The sequence below is a fragment of the Pipistrellus hanaki genome (genome assembly GCF_964339955.1).
Source record: "Pipistrellus hanaki genome assembly, chromosome: 12".
NCBI classification, from domain to species: domain Eukaryota; kingdom Metazoa; phylum Chordata; class Mammalia; order Chiroptera; family Vespertilionidae; genus Pipistrellus; species Pipistrellus hanaki.
This window is the reverse complement of record NC_140514.1, coordinates 12,106,403-12,124,539: the sequence shown is the minus strand read 5'-3', so window position 1 is coordinate 12,124,539 and position 18,137 is coordinate 12,106,403.

Here is an 18,137-nt window from a genome sequence, read left to right as displayed (position 1 = left end):
TGGACAGGGTGCAGCCTTCTCCGACCCGCATTTCTACCCTGATAACCTCTACTCTCTTTTGTTTCCCGTTTCCCCTTACCCTCTCGCCTAGTGGATATGTAGGATTTATGTGGTTTGGGGATTTGTGTGACCTGCTGAGGCTGGACAATGGCACCGGAGCCAAGAGATCGGGACAGTCGCCTCTGTCAGGAACCTTCCTGCGAGGTGTGTGCGAACAGGCCACGGGGTCCTGGGAAGAAGATAAAGCGAGGTCTCCTGAGAACAAACATCTGACTTGAGGGCAAAGGACCCACGGGCGGGCTGGCCTCTCCTGTCCGCTGCTGGGTGGAGGGTGGGGCTTAATCAGAGAGGAGCTTAATCAATGTTTGTTGAGTGAATAAATGAAAAGGACGAGCTCCGTGGGGACATGGCAGTGTTGCTGCCCCGTGCGACCTCATCCTGGCTGCAGGCTCCTGCTGGCAGCACCGAGCTTGTCTGAGGACAATGCCCAGGCCTAGGAATCGCCCCAACTGACTGGCCTGGCATTACTGTTCGTATTAGCAGAGGCCTGTCAACCCCCTACTTAAAGCGCACATGTTTGCTCTTGTTCCACAGACAGGCCCAACCCCAGCCGCTCTGAAAAGCAATAATTAAATCAGCAGACCGAGATGTCTGCTTTCAGTTCTTTTCACACCTGTCTGCCAATGGCAGAGTGACCGGGTAAAAGGTCTTGGCTGTGCCCAGACGGGTGAGCACCCTGTGAAATATCCAGGAGGCCTGGGGCCAGCTAGCGGGGAGGTGGTGGTCAGTCACGTGCAGACCAGCGTCTATGACTCACACTGCAACCCGTGGACATTGCTTTGGGGGGCTGCCCTGAGGCCTGGGGGAGCTGGTGGTGGGGCTGGAATGAAAGTTCGCACTCAGAGCCGGCAATAGGCAGTGGACATCAGCCTGACACCTGTGCACTTCACGAGCAGTTATTGGGGCTCCCACGAGCCAGGGCTGTGCGGCACCCCTGCTTCTTGGTTCCCTCCTGGTGCTGCCAAAGGCTAGCCATCGCCCAGGGTGAAGACAGCACAGCGTGCCCACAGAGACATTCTGGAAATACCTGCAGGGTGGGCAGGGGTAGTGGTGGGTGACAGCCGAGATGGGAAGCCAGGGCTGCAACAGGCTCAGCTGCTGAGTTCCCTCCTCTCCTTACACAACTCAGGGACCCCCCTGGACAATGTCCTGAGTTTGAGGCAACAGGCTCTGAGGATGGAAAGGAGCTGCCTCCTGGCTCCCAGGGGCCCCTGAGAATGCAAGTCGTCATATCACTTTCCTCTCCCAGGACCCCCCATGGTGTCCCATAAACACACACAGCCTGGAATTCCTGACATTCCCAGCTGACTGTTCAGGAAAAAGAAGAAAACAATCACGGAGCCCCCACTGAGCCCTGCCCCCTTCCAGGTTCCACAAAGACTCAATGTTTAAAAATACCTAAAGCCCTTAAAGGGACACCTTACTCACCAGAGCCCGAGGATGGGGCCACAGGCCCTGGGCAGCAGACGCAGCTCCTCACAGACACTGCCGAGCCTGCGTGCCCTTGTGCTGGGGGCTTGGTGCAAGAAAGCGGAAGAGGACATGCCCAGGAGCCTGGGGGTCGAGGAAAGTCTGCCAGAGGCCTGCTGGTGCTCGGAGAACCAAGGAAAGCCTGTGTGTCTTCCTTGCAGCTGAAAGGGATAATGCAAGGCACTGTTGTAATCACCAAGTGGGAAAAGCTGCTGCACTTTCTTCTCCAGTCGCCCCTGCATGACTCTAACTGCCTGGCCATCCTTGCCTCCCCAGCCCCAGAGGAAAGGCCTGCGTGTGTGCAAGGTGGCGAGGTCCTCTAGAGAGAGGGCTGAGGTGCAGAAGGTTTCTACCCGAGGCAGCAACCCAAGCTCCAAGTCTGTTCCCCACTGTGTGTGTGTGTGTGTGTGTGTGTGTGTGTGTGTGTGTGTGTGTAAATATGTTTTGTTTGTTCTGTGAAGGCCCATGAGAATATGTATGTAGTAGCATTTGGGGATGGATAAATAGAGGCCAAGAGACTTAAAAAGTTCTAACCTCTTGTAACTGGAGAACTTAGTTTGATTTCAGGACCTTGACTCCAAAGCTTAGCTTCTTTCCACACTAAGTCAAGCAAGTAGTATCTAGGAATCAGAAGAACCACAGTAATGCTGATTACACTGATCATCCATGGCCTTCAAAATAGCTCTGCTCGCTCTGGCTGGTTGACTCAGTTGGTTGGCATGTCATCCCATACACCAAAAGGTTACAGGTTCTATTCCTGGTCAGGTCACGTACCCAGGTTATGGGTTTGATTTCTGGCCGGAGCACATATGAAAGGCAACAGATCAATGTTTCCCTCTTACATTGATCTCTCTCTCTCTCTCTCTCTCTCTCTCTCTCTCTCTCTCTCTCTCTCAAATCAATAACATATCCTTGGGTGAGGATTTTTAAAAAGTAACTCTTCTGTGTTCATTAGAGATGTCCCTTTGGATAAAGGGACACAGCTTGGTGGGAAGAGCAAGGTCTCTATTTCATACCCAATTCACTCCTCTGCCAGGCACCCTTGGGCAGTGCCCAACCTGCCCAACTCCACAGTTGGCAGCCTGCATGGTAATCACCTTCAGTTTTCAGTTGTTTTTTTGCAGCAGGGTGCTATGTGGTCAACAATTGACTAACTCTCAGGTTGGTTCCTCACAGAACAGCAAAAGCAGTGAGCCAGAGTGTAGACTTTGGCCAAGAAAGAGAAGTGCCAACCTAACATACAGACAGACAGAGAGACAGGGAGGGGCAGCACCCTCCACCTCCTGTTTTCCTAGAGACTAGGGAAGAAAGTATAGCCTAAAAGCAAAGGGAAGGAAAGTATGGGAAGGAGTAGGGGAGACAAACATGTGAGCAGGATTTCAGTTAGGCAAGTTCTCAGCTCAGAGGAGAGAGGGCAGCATTGTCACAATTGCCTTTAGAGAAGGGACACAGACTAAAGGGAGAATTGAATGTTCCCAGTATTCCCAGAGGGTCTCCTCCATTGCTGATGCTAGCTTTCCCTCCACAACTGGGAGGCTTGGCCACCCATGTAGCAGCCCAGACTCCCATAACCTTAGCGGGAAGAAGAGCTGAGCCTTCTTGGGTTGGGCTTGCATCAAAATTTCCCAGCAAAGTAGCCCCGTTTCTTCCCTGGCCCCTTCTCTCTCCATGAGTCTCCCCACACCCATTAATTCTGGGTCTGGACCAATGGCAAAGCTTGTTTTCATGCATCTTGCTTTGGTGGAGACATGACCCACATCCTTGGATACACAAGGACTCCATCCACTGCTAGCAGCTGATGGACTTACTCAACATCTAAAGAAAGTCACGTAGTAGCTTGTCGGTGAAGGCAGTCAGCTGGACAATACTCTGTCTGTGTTTATGGGTCAGATGCCTTTCTGCGTCAAAGAAGTCAGTGGGTTACCTGATAAAAGCACAGTTTCAAGTCAACTGACCTAGATTCAATTTCCGACTCAGTTACTCACCCACTGGGTTCGTGACCTGAGTGAGTTAGCTAACCTCTCTGAGCCAATTTCCTTATCAGAAAATAGGATTAATGCCCACGTCATGTTATCACTGTGAATTAAATCCATAAATGTCTTTAAAAGTATGTGACTGATGAAAGACTACAGTGAGGTGTGAAATAAAGGACATGGGATTTGGGATTAAGGAGCCCTGCATTTGGCTTCCAGTTTACTGAGCTGGGACCTTGGACAGGCACGGAAACTTTAAAAACAAACAAACAAAAAAACATATAGGCTTTATTTTTTAGATCAGTCCTAGTTTCACAACAATATTGTTGTGAAACTAGGACTGATATTATAGAAGCTTCCATATCCCCACAGCCTTCTCTACCATCTACAGTCTGCACAAGAGTTACATTTGTTATAACCAATAAACCTATATTGTCACCCAAAATCTCTATCACCCAAAGGCTATAGTTGACATTAGGGTTCACTCTTCGTGTTGTACATTCTGTGTGTTGTGATGAATGTATAATGACCTGTATCCATCATAGCATCAGTCAGAATTGTTTCACTGCCCTAAAAATCCTCTGTGCTCCACTTATTCATCCATTCCCTCCCCTCTCCCCCAAACCTAGCAACCACTGAACTTTTTACTAGCTTCATAATTTTGTCCTTTCCAGAATGTCATACAGTTGGAATCATACAGTATATATCCTTTTCAGATCGGCTTCTTTCACTTCATATAAGCATTGAAGGCTCCTCCATGTCTCCTAAGGATTACTCTTTTTAGCACTGAGTAATATTCCATTGTATGGATGTGCAGGAGCTTATGTACCCATTAATTTACAAAAGGGCATCTTGGTTGCTTCCAACTTTGGGCAATTATAAATAAATCTGCTATAAACATCCATGCTCAGGTTTCTGTATGGACGTAAGTTTTCAATTCATTTAAGGAAATACCGAAGAGCACGATTGTGAATCACCTGGTTCCTATCATTTTTCTGAGCCTCAACTTCTTCATTGGTAAACTGAAGACACATAGTCCCATAGGGGTTGTGACGTTTAATTGGGCTAATGCACACGAAGCTCTCAGCACAGGCAGTGGTAGCTGCTCTTATCACCTCCTCAAACATTAGTGGCAACAGTAATGTGAAGGATGTGAGTCCCAGCATAGACTGAGGAAGGTAACAAATGGGTCTGTCGTGGTCCTGGGTCATCAGTCCAGGAAGGCACAAGGCAACAAGAAAGTCTGGAAGGCTATCAGAGTGCCACTGGCTCCATGGAAGAGGAATGTGGTGGTCTACCCAGCAGCCTGAGCTGAGTGAGGGCAGCTGGAGATGAACCCATAGTCCCAAAGGAAAGTCTGTCCCAGGTCCAGCAAGTCAGGGTCTTGGGGGGATCATGTGCCCTTAGACTGTTATCCTCTCCTTCCCAAGCCTGCTCCTTAGGCAGCTTCCCCAGTCCCTTTCCCACCTGACTCATCTGAGGCTAAGCCGTGCCCATAACCAGAAGCTCAGAGGGGTCAAACACAAGGCTTTTTTCGGTTTTCACCTACTTCCTGTGAACTCACTTCATTGTTCCCAGAATTACCAGGTTACCAGGAAGCATTGCTGGCTCAGGGCTTTCTTTTTGTTTATTTGTTTTACTTTCTGCTTCTCTGGAATCAGGGCCTATTTGGGATCTGGATGCGTGTGTAATGTGTGAGCCCAAGGTGTTTCTTTGAAACCCACTTCCTCCGTATGTCTTTGGAGAGTCTGATGAGGGCATGTGACTGAGTGACAAAATAAGGCATCCTGTGTGGTGGGTGGTTTTCATTCTTTCCTACAGAAGTGACTGAGGACACATTCTCTGAGCCTCCAGAGTTGGGCCATGTTAGCTGGAAACAACAATGGTGATTGCTATTGTTTATATCCCACCCTTCCTTCTCCAGGCTGCGGTGGAATTATGAAGTGGTCTGAATCAGAATTAGGCCATGTCTTCCTGGAACCTTTGCTTACTCAGTCACTGCCAGTAGCTCCTTAGTTTAGCTTTCTGTGAAATGGAGTATCATACCTTCCATGTGGCCTTCGCCTCTCCCACCCGCCTCCTTCATGGGCAAAAGCTTGGGGAGAAGCAAGAATGGCTCTACCCTTTCCTTCTGGAAGCAAAGCCCTTGGAAAGCTGGTGTTTCTGCCAATGACACTTACAAAGTGCCTCCATGAAGGAGGCCACCAGCCGAGAACCTGGCGTAGGTCCCACTCTCGAGGCATCACGTACGTGTCCTCCAGCATGTCGCCTCTAAAGTGAGGGCATTGGACTTGAGACCTCTTTGATCTCTTCTATATCCATGTTATTATACCTTTCCACGCGATCTTAGCACCAGCCAGTAGAAGTTTCTGTGATGATGGAAATATTCACCAAAGCTAGGCTACCAAAAACTGGCAGCCACTAGCCCACGTGGCCATTGAGCACTTGAATGTGTCCATTGAGGACAAACAACATTCTCTAATTCATTCCCATTTAAGTAGCCACAAGAGGCTAGTGGCTGCCATATTAGACAACACAGGTATAGGGAGCAGAATCCCACCTTCTCTTGATGCTACCTGAAAATGCTGTCACAAGTGCGTCCTCTTCTTGCCATGGTGAGAACCACCACCACCATCTCTTCTCGCCTGGTTTCTCTTCTCACACCTTCACCCCTATGTCCTTTTCCCACGGCACAGAGTGATCTTCTTCAAACATAAAATTAACCAAGCTGCTCCTCTTCTCAAAACCCTCCCCACAGGACCAAGCCCTCCTGTGGACTTCCGGGAGGGTGTCCACAAGCATCATTGAAAGTCCTCACAGACATGCAGAAGGACTCACTGTCATTAGAGCATCATCAGTGTTATCTTGGGTTGGTCATGATTTTATTTTACTTTTTCTTTTTCTTTCTTTCATCATGATTTTCAATGGCTGACCTTTTTGGTCCTTAATGAAAACTTGCAGTTGGTTCATCATTGTCAATTTAGGCTATTATGGGTATAATATAGTATTATAGTATTATAGGGATGCAGACTAGCATCAATACAAGTGGGACCTATACACTCCTTATAATTGCTATTCAAATATGAATAATCTTAAAGCTAAAGCATATACATATACATCCTCCAAAATTTGCTTTAGAATGGTATTTTATTATAATCAAGTTCATTTTCTATATGATGGTATGGGCTGCAGGCAGTCATTTAACCAGCCTGCTATTGTCTTCAGTGTTATTGCCGTTGGGCAGGAAAAACTAATCTTTGCATCCAGGTCCACCTCACTCAGTCAAAACTGCCATGTCCTCAGGTACTGCCTCGCCATCTTGCAGAGTTTTTCTCCACTTACCACTTTTCCCAGGCCCACCCTGGAAAGGCACACAGCCAGCCCTGGATTGGGTTTCTCTGGCCCTCAGAAGTAGCAGGTAGAAGCACCCCAGCCCCTGTCTTCTTTTCCCTCTTCCCAGGGCTCCTTGACGCTTCAGCACCTCACACAGGAAATCACAGAGCCTAGCATTAGCCCAGAGCTGGCTGCAGATCACCCTGGGAAAGGTCCCCTGGGTTCAGGAATGTGTCAGGATGATGGTGGGCTGTTATATACGAGACCTTTAACCTTTACCATGGCACACGTTTGCAAGGTCAGGGGAATATTTGTCTGTTTTGTGCAGATGAGAGACCTGGGGTGGGAGCTGAGCCTCCCACTGGGGACCCCTCCTTCATGACCCCTCACCAGAGGTCAGCACCTGGACAGCCCTTCCTATGCCTTATCCCATTGATGTTAGCTTGCTCAAAACCAGCAAGATTCTGCTGATTGGCAATGTAGAACACAGGTTTTTAAAATATTGAGGGTCATTCTGCTGATTGGCAATGTAGAACACAGGTTTTTAAAATATTGAGGGTCATTTATCTATAGGGAAATGCATAGTTCTTAAGGGGGTTTTGGTAGACGCTTCACCCACACCCCATTCAACAAACAGAATGCTTCCACTGCCCAGAAAGCCTCTCCTGTTCTTTCCCAGTCAGTCCCCACCCTCCAGAGGAAACCACGGGGGGACATGTTGAGTTTTAAGATCTTCCAGTTTGTTACATAGTGGTAGGCAAACTGCAGCTCTCGAGCCACATGCGGCTCTTTGGCTCCTTGAGTTTTTAGCAAAGGCCAGCTTAGGAGTACCCTAATTAAGTTAATAACAATGTACCTACCTATATATTTTAAGTTTAAAAAATTTCAATCATTGTACTGTTGATATTTGGCTCTGTTGACTAATGAGTTTGCCAATCACTGTGTTAAAGCAACTGGAAGCAGCGGAGGGAGCACTGGGGAGAGAGCAGAGAAGTAGCCCAAAATTGGTCACTGTCCTGGCCACAGCCTGTAAGCAATAGCGTGCCCATTCTCCCTTCCTCCCATGGAAGCAACATGTCCTTAGCTGTTTCCTCCCCTTCCCTTCCAAAGGAAACAACCTCCAAGAGTGGGTCCTAGGAAGCTCATGCTTGTTCCCTGGGGCTGCTCCCCGGTAGGACTTGGAGCCTACCCAGCCCCCACCGGGAGACCGAACTCCAGCTGAGCCTCCACTGTCCTCCCTGGCTCTCAGCCACTGTTCTTGGGCCCCCTCCCAATTCCGCAGCTTCAAGGTCCCAACTGGGGTGCAGCAAGATCAAGTCAGCAACAGAGCAACCCACATGGGGTACAGCTGAGGGGCCCAAATAAAGAAACTGCGCGAGGGGCCAATCGCCCTCACAGCTGTGACTGCACCCGGCCCCCCCCTCCGCATTCCTACTGCGACTTGGATGACATCCTGTTCAACATGTCTGTAAAAACAACCCTTGTTATGTTCATCTCGGCACTGTTTACGGTAGTAAAACAGCTTGGGAACAGGCCAGATGTCAACACTGGCAGATTTGTTCAAGAATACATGGTGCCCTCCATACAATAGAGAAGGACGTGCCCATTCAAAATAACATGGAGGAAGCGCATTAATAGACACGGAAAGCTGGGTGGATATATTGGTAGGTTTTAGAGGCAGCCCACAAAACAACAAAGCCTTCACTGCTGCTCCGAGCGTCAGGATTGTGGGGGATCATTGCATTCCTCTGATGTGCCAGTGCTTTGTGCAATGAATATGCACTGTTAAATAAAAGATGCTTATTGAAGGTTCTCAGAATGACACCGTTAAATCCCAAGGAAGACAGCATGCACAGGAAGTGCAGAAATGTGACTGCAGCCATTTCACTTGCAGAACTGAGGCCAATGGCACCGCGCTTCCCCCGCCCCTCATGTCCGGAGCCTGTGGCTGCCTCACTCCTCTTCAGAGGATGTCCTCAACCCAGGAGCCTGCACCTCATGGTTCAGAAGAAACTTGTCCAGTCACACCCTGAGAAAGGCTGGCTATTCTTACTGCTTCTTGCACGAGGTCTCCTGCCTCTGGTTGGTTCTTCCCATTCTCTTTCCCCAAAGAGCTCTGGCGTGGCTCAGTATATGTACTAGGAAATTCTACCCATAGGTGGTAGACAGGGGAATGGCTCTCCTAAGACATTCATGTCCTTATCCTTGGATTCCACCAGTTTGTTAGCATGCATGGCAAAAGGGATTTTGCAGATGTAATTTAGGTTATAGACATGGAAAAGGGAGATGAGCCTGGATTATTGGCAAGAGGGGGGTGAGAACACAGTCTAATCACATGAGCCCTTAAAAGCAGAGAACTTTCTCCAGCTGGGGTCAGAGAGGTGGTAGAGGAGAAGTCAGAGATATTCAAAGCCAGAGAGAGGCTCCACCCCACTGCTGCAGGGGCCACGTGGAAAGCATGAGGAGGAATGTGAGTGACCTCTCAGAGCAAAGACAGGCCCCCAGCTGAGAGCCGCAGGGAACAGGGCCTCAGTCCTGCCACCACAAGGAACTGAGTCCAGCCAACAACCTGAATAAGTGCAGAAACAGATGCATCCCCAGAGCCTCCAGAAGGGACGCAGCTCTGCCTTGATTTTGACCTTGTGGAACTAAGCAGAAGACCCAGCAGAGCTGCACTGACTGGCAGCACTGTGGGACAGTAACTCTCTTAACAATTTTCAAGTATGCAAAACAGTATCGCTAACCGTAGTCACCAGGATGTATGTTACAAAGTGTTATTTTAATGCACTAACCTGTGGTTCTTTGTTAAGGCAGCAGCAGGAAGCTAACACACCAATGACCCTTCAGCACCTGTACAGAATGCTCCTTCCATGAAGCCTTCTCTAGTCCCTCCATCGGCAGGTGCGTGTCCCCTCTGAATTCCCAGAGCCTTCTGCCCCTGGGTCTCTTCAGCCATTACACCTGGCATTAGGCTTATTTCTATACCCATCATATCACTCCTCTAGACTCTGCGCTACTCAAGGAATTATTGGAGGCTCAGCAAAGAACTGTTAACTAACATAGGTTTTTCTAAACTAAGTATGCATGTTAGAAATTTAACGATTACCTCTAAAAGAGCAGAAACTGAAAATAAAACTTCCAAACTAGTGGAGAGAACAGGGTGGGGGAGGAAAGAAAAAGCTTGATTAAACCAATGGAAGACAATGAGAATAAGAGAAATAAAGAATATAGTCTGTAGAAAAACACCCAATTAGATGACATAAGTCAAAATATATTGTTAGTCACAATTGGTGTAAAACATTGTTTTTCCAGTTAAAAGAAAAACATTCCCATATTGAATTTAACACACGCGCATACTATTTATAAGAGACCCAACTAAAACATGGCATGGACAGTTGAAAATAAAGGAGCAGAGAAAACATGCCCAGACATGCCAATTTAGGGTATGAGCCATAGACAAAAATTCTCAGACATTGCAGAAGCAGGGGTGTTCAAGGATATGATTATAATAATAAAAGATTGGAAACAGCATAAACATCCATTAGTATAGAGATGAAAAAATAAAGTTTGGCATATACATATAATAAAATGATATGATAGTTGTGGCTGGTATGGCTCAGTTGGTTGAGCATTGTCAATCCCAGTCGGGGCATATGCCTGGGTGTCAGTTCAATCCCTGGTAGGGGGTGTGCAGAAGGCAGTCAGTCAATGTTTTGCTCTCTTGCCAATATTTCTCTCTCGCGCTCCCTCTCCCTTCTTCTTTCTTTAAAAAAAAATCGGTGAAAAAAAACATTAAAAACAATAACGAAAACCAACAATGATATAACAGATAAATTAACTAGACTAAATGAGCTAAGGTGGATACATTTTAAAAGCATACTGTTGAATGGAAAAACAACTTGTAGAAGGATATCATAGACTAAATGAGCTAAGGTGGATACATTTTAAAAGCATACTGTTGAATGGAAAAACAACTTGTAGAAGGATATCATCACCTGAGATCATGGTTGTAGGCTTTGTCCAAAGGAAACTTTCTATTGCAGAATAATCTAAACACTTAAAAACATACAACTCATATAGACCAGCTCAATGAATTGTCACAAAGTGACATGTCCTTGAAACCAGCACCCTGATAAAGAGATCAAATCTTACCTAGCATCCCAGAAGGCCTCTTTGCTCTCTTCCAGGTACTATATCCCTCCAGAGGTAACAATTATTGTAACCTCTAACCCTATAGATTGGTTTTACCTACTTTTTTTGAAATGTATGTACATGGGATAAAAGTGTATCCTCATTTAGTGTCTGTCTCCTTTGGATTCCTGTTATGTTTTTGAGATATGTTATGTTCCCATTGAAGCATGTAGCTATGTTTGTTCATTCCCTTTGCTCTGCTGGGTCTCATTGTATGCATCTGCCATGACCCATTTATGCATTCTGTGTGTCAGCTGCATTTGGGATTTTTTTTTAGTTTGGGGCTATTACAGGCAGTGCTGCTATGATCCAATTTGAACTTTTCTTCTGGTGCATCTGTGCATGCATTTCTCTTGGGTATACTCTCAGTAGTGGCTGGGTCAGAAGTATGCATACTCTCATAGAGAATCCCAACTAATTCTCCAAACTGGTTTTACCAATTTACTTCCCTAAAAGTGTCTGAGAATTCCAGTTACCCTGTATCTTATTTACATTTTTTTTTTTTTTAGTCTTTCTAATTTCAGTCATTCTCATGGTTGATGGGAGTGAATTTTAAAACACACACATAAGTAGTATATATCCTGTGGGTATATACATAGTAAAGATATAAACACATGAATGGAAAGGACATAAACAAACCTTGGATGACTGATTACCTCAAGGCCTACAGGATAATCTGAGGATGAAAGGATAAAATGGAAGGCTTCAGCTGTGCTTTCAACATTCATTTTTAAACTCTGGAAGCAAATACAGGCAAGCAAATGTTTTTAGAACTGGGTAAAGAGTTCACATGTGTCTTTTCTTTTTCTCCAAATTACTTATGTTTGATGCATAGTATAATTAATATGTTTTAGTTAAGGAAAAGTTCTTAAGGGAAAAAGTATACCCTCTGCAGGGAAGCAAAGAAAATTATAATGCATCTGACTATAAACAATATTCAAAACGTGACTCATAGACCAGACATCCCACCTCTGGGTATAACCTCAATACACAGAAATGTTTTAAGAAACGGTACTACAAAATAAATAATTATGTGGATCTGATCAAGGGTTCAAAGCAAATGTCAAAGTTGAGTATCACCATTGATAATATTTCTGCAGGGGGGCTAATTCACTATTCGGGGCTGGCTTCCTCATGAGCATTTGTGTAGAAATAAGAAGTTTTAGATAAATACCTAATCTAGGAGAGATTTCTATTCTACAGAGAGATGGTTATCACACCCCTGCTGCGTAGGACTAATACCATGATGACATAGTGAGACAGCAAGGTCAGGAGAAAGAACCAGATGGATTTTAATTCTGCCCAGGCCGCACCCAGAGTCCTCCAGGGCTTCCTTGACATCAGAATGGTAGGAGACCAGGGTTTCTCAACCTCAGCACTGCTGGCGTTGGGCTAACTAATCCTTTGCTTCATAGGTCCTTTCAATTCACATTGCAACACTGACTTTTTATAAAGGAGGAAACGGGATCATAGGCAGGTAATTTACCCAAAGGAAGAGAGCTCATACCTGTTCACCAGGGCAGAGCACTGGCTTGCATCCCCTGCTCTTTCCAGCACAGCAGGGAGGGTGCCTGCCCTTCAGGAGTACATGGCATGTGAAATTGAGGAAGGAAAGAGCCTGGCTGTGGCACTCAGGGACCTGAGGACTGAGCCACTTGAGAGCCAGAGTCCTTATCACCTGAGGTTCACACATTACCAGCGACTGTACACAGCCCCCTCTGGCCTCGGGGACAGAGTGGAGGTCAGGGATGGGGAAGGGAGGCTGTTGCCAGGTTAGGATAGCTCATAGGAAAGCCCAAACCCACCCCAGAGCCACCAGCTGCCATCAGGCCAGTGTCACCAATCCCAAAGGGTCTATGAAGTACGCAGGATTCTTGCAAGAAGCCCTGAGCCCACTACTCAGAGCACAGAGATCACTTCTATGTGACTTTTCCTGAGACCCCTGGGTGTCCAGGAGGAAGAAGAAATGGGGCAAGACCCCATACATATGTTCTGTCATACACACAACCTACCTAGGCCTCTCTCCTAAGATTAAGGGCCCCAGTGAATGTGGAAGAAGTACCCCTGGGGTAGTTTCCTTTCTCCCCCCCTGAGGCCACTCAACATGCTTCTGGTCCTGAAGGGGCTTTTCTGGGTTTGGAAAGAGGGGAATGGGGTCTTCTTTCTATGGAAGGTATCTTCCTTCTGGCAACAAGCCAGGCTCCCCTCTTTGCCTTGGATTCAAAGCTGGTCTAGAGCAGTGTTTTTCAACCTTTTTTGGGCAAAGGCACACTTGTTTCATGAAAAAAATCACGAGGCACACCACCATTAGAAAATGTTAAAAAATTTAACTCTGTGCCTATATTGACTATATATAAAGTAATTCTCTTGAATAGGAATCAAATAAACACAAAGAAAGTATTTTATAATTACTTTATTATGAAATATTAAGTAAACAAAATAGTGAAAAATTATAAAATTCTTGTCTTGTCTGCACCTACGGCACACCAGGAACAGCGGTTGAAAAACGCTGGTCTAGAGGACAGTAAGAAGAGGTGTGTATGTGTGTGTGTGTGTGTGTATTTTCCGATGCTTGCCATTCTCCCCACAACTCGATGGTAGAACCATCATTATCCCCATTTCACAGTTGAGAAAGTAGAAGTGCAAAGATTTAAGGAATTTGCCCAAGAGCTAAGTGAGAGACCCAATACTGGAACTCGTGACTTGGTTTCACAGTTAGTGCTCTTGACTGCACCATCACCTTCTGCCCAGAGCCTCTGTTTGCTCACCCATAAAATGGGTGTGATTGCAAAACATGCCTCATAGGTTCATTGCAAGAGTTATGTGAAATAGCCGGGACGGGTTTGGCTCAGTGGATAGAGCGTCAGCCTGCAGACTGAAAGCTCCCGGGTTTGATTCCGGTCAAGGGCATGTACCTTGGTTGCGGGCACATCCCCGGTGGGGGGTGTGCAGGAGGCAGCTGATCGATGATTCTCTCTCATCGATGTTTCTAACTCTCTATCTCTCTCTCTTCCTCTCTGTGAAAAATCAATAAAATAAAAAATAAAAAAAGAGTTACGTGAAACAATGCAAAGTAAAGTGCTTGCATGAGACTGTCGGTTGCTGTCATTCCCAGACAAGATTTTGTTGCAGGTAACACAGGGAGGGACCATCTCCTTCCATGCTTTTTGATAAAGGCCAGGAAGACAGCTGGGTGAGATATGGCTCTGTTCCCCAATCTCACTTAGTCAGCCACGGGGAGCTGAGAGCCAGCCCTCCCCCATCGCTGGTGTGCTGGGAAAATCACATTTGTGTGAGAAGCTGAGACATGCTAATCCATCACTTCTGTCATTTGTGCTAAAATATAATAAGATGAGCTGGTCTTACCTGGTTTAAGACCACACCCCTGTGCGTGCCGCCAGTTCCCATCACCCCACGTCTCATTACAGTCCATCGAGGGTTTGGCTCATTCCTGCATCTTCCTTCACACCTGTGTTTTGATTAAAAACCTGGAAATGACAGCAGTGCACTCTTTGAAGTCCTTTTAATCCTCTCTCTCTCTCTCTCTCTCTCTCTCTCTCTCTCTCTCTCTGTGTGTGTGTGTGTGTGTGTCTCTCCCTCTCTCTTTCTCTCTCCTCACAACAGGTGGGTATGATTATCCGGGTCTATTTTACAGATGAAAATACTGAGGTTCAGAGGAGCTAAGCAACTTGCCCAAGAGAGAAGAGAGAGCAGAGGGCTTGGCCAGCCCCTCCCTGGTACACTGAGATCCTAAATAACCAGGCCTGGGCTGGGTGAGTTGCCTGCTACTGCCTTGGGGCAGGAATTCAGGCCAGCCTTGGTGGGAAAAAGGGAAAGCCTTCCTCCTGGCATGGGGGGGGGGGGGGGGAGGGCGTGGGGGAGCGGGGAGAGAGAGGGGTGGGGGCAGGGCAAGGATGTGTGACTACTTGTCATGGGCCACACTGAGAAAGCTGACCTAAGTCTATTTTGATCCCTGGGCACAAGATGGCCCTCTCTGTTGGGGTTACATGACCACCATCACCCCTCCAAGCAGTCCTCTGGGTGGCATCCTCTAGTGTAGCCACACTGGAATCCTTGCCCTCACACTGCTCCTTTCCTGTCCTGCTGCCTCAGGCCAAGCCACCACAGCTTCTAAAGCTGCTCTCATGGTTTGGGCTTCTGAGTGGCCCACTCGAAGCTCTCTCCCTTCCCCCCACCCTTTCCCCCTTTGGAAAGGAGGATGTACAGCTTGCTATTTTCAAAAAAATCTTCTCTCCAATCTCCTAAATTCTACATTTCAATCCCTGTTCCCTGAGGTATGGGATTAGCTTAAGATGGCAAAAGCATTTTCAGCCACCCCCTCCACAAGTCTTGCATACATGGCTTAGCACCTCGATTTGGAAAGAGGGGATGCTTTGCACTTATGGTTTTGTGCGCACCTGTGAGGCTTAAGAAAGAATCCCACTTGAGCTTCCTGACCTAGGAGCTTAGGCAGCTGAAGGCCTCTGGCCCTATTGCCACAGTGTTCATCTAGGGCCCCAAGCTCTCCATGTCTTCTTCCCAGCCAGTGTAACTCCATTTCTATGGTATCCCCCAGCCATCTGACCCAAATGCTTACGAAAAGGCATGAGTTGATGTATTGATGTCTTTTAAAGAGTCTGCACCGGCAGTCAAACAGCCTTGCAGTAGGCCTATCTCTCTCACTAAAGGGCTGTGCAACGTTAAACAAGTCAGTTACCCTCTCTGGGCTTACATTTTGCAGCTCTAAAACAAAGAGCTTGAACTTGATGGTCCCTGAGGTCCCTCCAACTCTGGGATGCTGAGTGGTCTGGGGATTGTGCATGGCCAGGGCCAGGCCAGTTCAAGGGCAGAGATGACGCCAAAACCCTTCAGTGCCTGATATTTCCACTCCCATCAGTGGGCCGCTTTGTTTCAGGTGACAAGGTTGTCATGGGGGTCTGTCTCCTGCCTGAGGGAACAAGTAGGCCCCCAGTTCAGGATAGAAACACAACAAAAGGACAGGCCCCTGAGCCTGGGGGGCCTCAGGAGATGTCACCCTCAGCAGGTCCAGGAAGTGGCCTTATCCCAGCATCTAAAACAGGCAGCAAATGGAATGGTTTCCAGGCCCCCCTTCAGTTAAAGATAAAAATATCATGGGCTCAGGGATGTCCCGTCATAAATCAATCAGCTGGAACTATTTCTGTCCTTATCCCTTGCCAGGGTCTCTCCTATGACCTCCATACATTCTGTCCTCTAGTCCTGGTCTCCCAGCCACCTTAGCTCTGAAGTGGGAGGCTGCCCACCCTCTGCCTTGGGACAGAGTTGCAGCAGCCTGGCCCGCCAGCGTGAGGATGCTGCCCTGCCTCCAGGTGCACAGGGAGGCATTCAGGCGCCTCCACCAGCCTCTGGGAGCCTGCTCCTCATGAGTCCACTCTGACAGGCCGATCGATTCCCATACACGCCAGGCTTCCTGGCCACAAGGCAGTCCATGGGCTGGGTGGTTTTCCAGGGTAAACGTCCCTGAGGAAGCCCTCTGCCTGGCTGTGGGTAGGGCATCTCCTTCATGTCATTACATAGAAAAAAGGCCCACCTCTTAAGGGCACTGGGAGGGATAAATGAGACTCCATAAGTAAAGCACCAAACTCAGCACCTGGCAAGCTGCATACTCAGAAAATAAGACCGGCCCCGCCTTTCCCATTGTCAGGAGCCCAGATTTTCAGGACTGACCATGTCCTCAGGTCCTCTGAGGAGATTTTGGTTCTTCTGAAACCCTAAGTCAGCTTCAAATCTGGCTCTTGGAGAGACTTTTGAAGGCATTTGTCCTATTGTGAGAGCCAAAGTCAGTTCCCTAGTAACTAACCTTACATGCAATGCTATGGGGCCTGCACACCACATTCTCATGTCCTGTCCTCCATTGCCCTCTGCAGGTCATTGTGCGATACTGCAGGCACTGTTGGCTGCATCCTTGTGACCAAGGTAGACAGACTTGAGGAAGTTTTCTGATGAGCACAGCAGGGCAAGGCCAGGTATCTCAGGAAGACAGCACCTTGAGTCACAAAACACTTGCTTGTTTGGTTTCATGGCCCCTCTGCCTCGCCTCTGTTCCTAAGCTCCGAAGGGAATTCACAGTCATTGTTCAGCCCTTTTGGCCCATGCTAATAGCAGCTGACACATCTCAGCCTGGGGGATGCCCTAGAACATTCTGAGAAATCATTTGAAACAGACAAATTCTGGTTCAATTTATAAAGTTTTTGAGTTTGTATCACACTGTCTAAAATACTCTGAGGAAGGGAATTTTGTAGGAAAATTGTGTGTGTGTGTGTGTGTGTGTGTGTGTGGTGTGTCAGTGTGAGAGCATTCTCCAGAAAAGAAGGCTGGCTAAGATATGGCAGACACTAGATATGGCAGACACTAGATATGGCGAAACCTAAGCATTTTCCATATACCAGTCAGCTAACAGCTTCATTTATTAGTGACATCCAGCTCCAGCCTCAACTGGAGCTTGGTTTCCACCATCCTTCCATGGCCAGAAATTTGAACGCTGTCTGGCAGAAGGTGGGCATTCTAAACAATGAAGACACAAGACAATGTCACATCGTCCACCTAGAGCCACGGAGTGATGACATCACCAGCCAAAGAAACCACAGGGATGGCTGCCTTTTTCTTGTTCTCTTTAGCACCTCAGGTAGGGTCTTAGCAGAGCTCATTACACCTATAGAAAGGGAGCCAAGTCGTTGGCACCTGCAGGACCCTTATGTAAGAGGAGTTTTCAGGTCACAAATTTATAGACTTTTAGAGCTGGAGGAGACCTTAGAGATGATTCCAGTCCAATCCTTTCATTGCAGTAAAAGGAAGTACAGAAAATGGAAGTGACATTCCAAGGACACAGAGACTCTAGAGACACAGCTGGGATGACAACCCCAGCTCCTTGACTGCTTTTCTTCTGGCTGATCTTGACTTGGTGTATCATTTCTAGATGGAAAATACTCTGGCTTCAAGGGAAGATTTTTAAAAGTGATTTTTTTTTTAAATACACAAAGGGGAAGAGAAGAAACCCATCACATAGTAGGCACTCAACAACTGGGTTTGTTTGGTTTGGGTGTTATGGAGTAGTATTACTTTATGCAACTT